This window comes from Schistocerca piceifrons, unplaced genomic scaffold (genome assembly GCF_021461385.2).
Source record: "Schistocerca piceifrons isolate TAMUIC-IGC-003096 unplaced genomic scaffold, iqSchPice1.1 HiC_scaffold_943, whole genome shotgun sequence".
Lineage (NCBI taxonomy): Eukaryota > Metazoa > Arthropoda > Insecta > Orthoptera > Acrididae > Schistocerca > Schistocerca piceifrons.
The window spans coordinates 2,300,001-2,305,000 of record NW_025729216.1 but is presented as its reverse complement, the minus strand read 5'-3'; the positions used below and the strand labels follow the sequence as shown (position 1 = coordinate 2,305,000).

Sequence of the window (5,000 nt, the reverse complement as noted above, 5' to 3'; positions counted from 1 at the left end):
CGGAGGAACTGCGGCGGATCGCTGGCTGGCATCGTTTATGGTTAGAACTAGGGCGGTATCTGATCGCCTTCGAACCTCTAACTTTCGTTCTTGATTAATGAAAACATACTTGGCAAATGCTTTCGCTTCTGTTCGTCTTGCGACGATCCAAGAATTTCACCTCTAACGTCGCAATACGAATGCCCCCGCCTGTCCCTATTAATCATTACCTCGGGTTCCGAAAACCAACAAAATAGAACCGAGGTCCTATTCCATTATTCCATGCACACAGTATTCAGGCGGGCTTGCCTGCTTTAAGCACTCTAATTTGTTCAAAGTAAACGTGCCGGCCCACCGAGACACTCAATAAAGAGCACCCTGGTAGGATTTCAACGGGGTCCGCCTCGGGACGCACGAGCACGCACGAGGCGGTCGCACGCCTTCGGCTCGCCCCACCGGCAGGACGTCCCACGATACATGCCAGTTAAACACCGACGGGCGGTGAACCAACAGCGTGGGACACAAATCCAACTACGAGCTTTTTAACCGCAACAACTTTAATATACGCTATTGGAGCTGGAATTACCGCGGCTGCTGGCACCAGACTTGCCCTCCAATAGATACTCGTTAAAGGATTTAAAGTGTACTCATTCCGATTACGGGGCCTCGGATGAGTCCCGTATCGTTATTTTTCGTCACTACCTCCCCGTGCCGGGAGTGGGTAATTTGCGCGCCTGCTGCCTTCCTTGGATGTGGTAGCCGTTTCTCAGGCTCCCTCTCCGGAATCGAACCCTGATTCCCCGTTACCCGTTACAACCATGGTAGGCGCAGAACCTACCATCGACAGTTGATAAGGCAGACATTTGAAAGATGCGTCGCCGGTACGAGGACCGTGCGATCAGCCCAAAGTTATTCAGAGTCACCAAGGCAAACGGACCGGACGAGCCGACCGATTGGTTTTGATCTAATAAAAGCGTCCCTTCCATCTCTGGTCGGGACTCTGTTTGCATGTATTAGCTCTAGAATTACCACAGTTATCCAAGTAACGTGGGTACGATCTAAGGAACCATAACTGATTTAATGAGCCATTCGCGGTTTCACCTTAATGCGGCTTGTACTGAGACATGCATGGCTTAATCTTTGAGACAAGCATATGACTACTGGCAGGATCAACCAGGGAGCTGCGTCAACTAGAGCTGAGCAGCCGGCCGCCCGGGAGTGTGTCCCGGGGGCCCGCGCGAACACGCAAGCGTCCGCTCAATCATTCTGCGAACAGGAGGAGGCTGAGCTCCCCTGCACAATACACCTCGAAACCCTCTCAGGTCCCGGCGGCGCGCAGCGCCGTCCCAAGTACTTGGTCGGGTTCGAGAGAGGCGCAATCGCCCGGAGTTAGGCGAGTAGACGCTTTCGGTGCGACCACCCGTGCTCCCAACTGAGCTTGCCGCTGCCGACAGAGGCCCGGGAGCGTGCTGTCGTGGCATTGCCGGCGGGAGACAACACGCGCCACCTACGGTGACCGGCAGCTCCAACGCCAGCGCCACAGAAGGACAAAACCCCACTTGGGTGCCGAAGCGAACTCTCCCAGCACAGCGCACGCGCCAACACATCCGCACAGCTGCGATACAAACCACCAGCGAGAACCGCTGGGGCGACCGAGCAGCAGACGGCGTCGCGGCGCCGAGCGCCGGGCGGCGGCGCATCCTCAACGCACACAGTCCTCAATCGGACCAGCACACTGAAGATGTCCACCGCGCTTCGCACCGGGCCCGCGAGGACCTACTTTGGCCGCACGGCGCCGCGCGCAGGGTGCGCCGGCGCGCAGCTGCGACGCCTGCCGCGTCCGTCGGCCGGCGCGCCTGCCACTGGCCGCCCCCACCAGCCGGCTGTAGCGCGTGCGCCCACGCACCGCGCGGCCAGCACGCCGGGAGGCGCCCCCTCACCGGCCGGGGACGGTCCCACCCAGCCACCGCCGCGTATCGCTTCACACCCAGATGCCGTTCAGTTTCGTCGGCATGGTGGGTATCGCTGGAACAACCGGTTAGTACCTCAACCTACCGTCGCCATCACCGATTCACCCCTAGCGAGAACAACCGCACCACAACGGGTTACCATTTGTTCATTTGCGTAACTTCACCAGAAAACGTATGCGTCCATCGCCATTTGCAACTTCCACGATTATTGCATGCCTGTGTCAGGTGTCACACCACACTACGTCTGCCCACATACACGCAACAAAATGTGCACGCCTAGACAATACGTGGAAGGTGGCCCCCGTACGTATGCGATGTCCATTGCTCGAACGACTGTCAACCGGCCTCTGTAGCATGTCGCAGATATGGAACGCGGTGCACCATGCTATCACGGTGTGTGAGGAGAGACGACTAGGTCCGAATACATCAACAGACAGCTCATGCTGATCGCCATCCACGGCGTCCGTTCCTCCCACACGTCTCTATGGCGTACCACACTGCAATCCAGCTGTCATAGGGAGACGACACGTAGCTGCGTGCACAATATTTACACTGTATGGTCCGCCGTTTTTGGGCGCAGTCGTTGTACGGTCACACATGTGCCACGATGTATCATTCAGTACATAAGGACGAATGTGCAGTACAGATTGTGGTTTACGCGTACGACATCAGCGGACAGTTGACACAGGCCGCACCACAACGTAGCCTGAGTACGTCGCATGCGAAGGGCATTGAACATGCAAACTTCTCACCAACCAGCTTGCGAAGGCAGGGGGCAAGGTGGGGACGTGGGGAGGTGTGGGGGGGGGGGGGGGCGCGGCATGTACGTCCTGCTGCCATCCACATTACAGTGTACAGCAGGAGCATGTGGAAAGTCAGCAAGACTTGCAAGGTGTTTAACATGAAGCGATACACAGGGGAGCGGGCAGTGCGAGTAGCGAACTATATTGCGAGGGTTGCGGGTGGGCAACACTACACTAATTGAACGAGTCGTATAACAATTACAGAGCAGGTTTAGGCGACAACGTGGGTTACGTTAGCGGACAACGTGGGTTACGTTAGCGGACAACGTGGGTTACGTTAGCGGACAACGTGGGTTACGTTAGCGGACAACGTGGGTTACGTTAGCGGACAACGTGGGTTACGTTAGCGGACAACGTGGGTTACGTTAGCGGACAACGTGGGTTACGTTAGCGGACAACGTGGGTTACGTTAGCCGACAACGTGGGTTACGTTAAGGCACAACGTGGGTTACGTTAAGGCACAACGTGGGTTAGGTTAAGGCACAACATGGGTTAGGTTAAGGCACAACATGGGTTAGGTTAAGGCACAACATGGGTTAGGTTAAGGCACAACATGGGTTAGGTTAAGGCACAACATGGGTTAGGTTAAGGCACAACATGGGTTAGGTTAAGGCACAACATGGGTTAGGTTAAGGCACAACATGGGTTAGGTTAAGGCACAACATGGGTTAGGTTAAGGCACAACATGGGTTAGGTTAAGGCACAACATGGGTTAGGTTAAGGCACAACATGGGTTAGGTTAAGGTACAACATGGGTTAGGTTAAGGTACAACATGGGTTAGGTTAAGGTACAACATGGGTTAGGTTAAGGTACAACATGGGTTAGGTTAAGGTACAACATGGGTTAGGTTAAGGTACAACATAGGTTAGGTTAAGGTACAACATAGGTTAGGTTAAGGTACAACATAGGTTAGGTTAAGGTACAACATAGGTTAGGTTAAGGTACAACATAGGTTAGGTTAAGGTACAACATAGGTTAGGTTAAGGTACAACATAGGTTAGGTTAAGGTACAACATAGGTTAGGTTAAGGTACAACATAGGTTAGGTTAAGGTACAACATAGGTTAGGTTAAGGTACAACATAGGTTAGGTTAAGGTACAACATAGGTTAGGTTAAGGTACAACATAGGTTAGGTTCGGTTACACGTTGTTGTAAGGAAAGGTGTAGGGGGGGGGGGGCGGGGGCGGCAGGTTCGTTGATAGTGATTATAGTAAGTGAATGCTTGTGACATGATCAGATTTGTCACGTCAGGATGCACCTTTGGCTTATTAGAGGCGGCGCTCCAATTCTATGCTTGTGTCACACCTGTGTCTTTGAGTCATGTCATTGTTTGTGCGCTGTGACAGGAGGTACTATTGTGATGTTGGGTGCACCGTTGTATAGGACATGTGTGGGTGTTGGTGCCTTATCTGCGCAATGGTGGATGTCGAAAGGGTGGGATATTCTATTTTCCGCATGGACCTCCTGGTCTGGTTGTGATAGTGTGGATTGTGTAATGTGGCGGAGAGGATGCACTGGATGTTGTTCCATGCTGGTGCTTACGTATTGTATGTGCGCCTGTTAGAAGCAGAGAGTGGTGCGTGATCAGAGTGTCTGGCTGACGTGTGGTTCCCATTGTGGGCAGACTCTTTCAGCATGTATACGGACAGTTGTATATATTTTCTGTAGTTTGATGGCTCTGCATTGATTACTAATCAGCGCCGTGTGTACGGGTAATCTGGTTCCAGTCCAAAATGTTCCATCTGTGTACATTAGTGACAAAGACTCCCCCCATGCAGTGGGGCTCGGTCTGTTATAACTCTTCCGCGTAATATATTTGCGCCACGTTTTTGCGACTGCGAGTGCGAGTGCGAGTGCGAGTGCAACGCGCATGGGGACCGACATGCTGATGGCTCGGTATCGGACGCCGTACAGTGAGCAACGCGATCGCGTCTCTCGCTCGTAAGTGGTACAGGTCGCGGCTCATGTATACGGACAGCGGGAATGTCGCATATTGGAAATAACTCTTCATGAAACGCAAGTTATAGGGGTGGATTGCACTTTACGAGTGCGGGAAACGTCCGCCGTTCATCCGCTGGAGGTGCGAGTTTGGCGGTTGGGGTGGTCCACGAACGGGTGCGGGTAGAGTCATTGCCGGTCCACGGCTTCGTGCGGCAGAGCCACTGGAGAATGGGTGCTATGGTCGACAGAGGCTGCAGGCTTTGTGGGTGGCGTCGAAAGGCAGGCACTGTGGCGCCATCGCTGTCT

At 53.7% G+C, this 5,000-nt stretch overlaps 1 non-coding gene across 1 annotated transcript in view; it reads right to left on the bottom strand.

Moving 5' to 3' along the window:
- Nucleotides 1-1,159, bottom strand: part of LOC124772862 — a 1,909-nt gene extending 750 nt beyond the window's left edge. Inside the window, exon 1 of the ribosomal RNA XR_007014319.1 lies at nt 1-1,159. This exon is cut by the window's left edge and continues 750 nt beyond it. This is a non-coding gene — a ribosomal RNA (small subunit ribosomal RNA).
- Between the last annotated feature and the right edge of the window lie 3,841 nt (nt 1,160-5,000).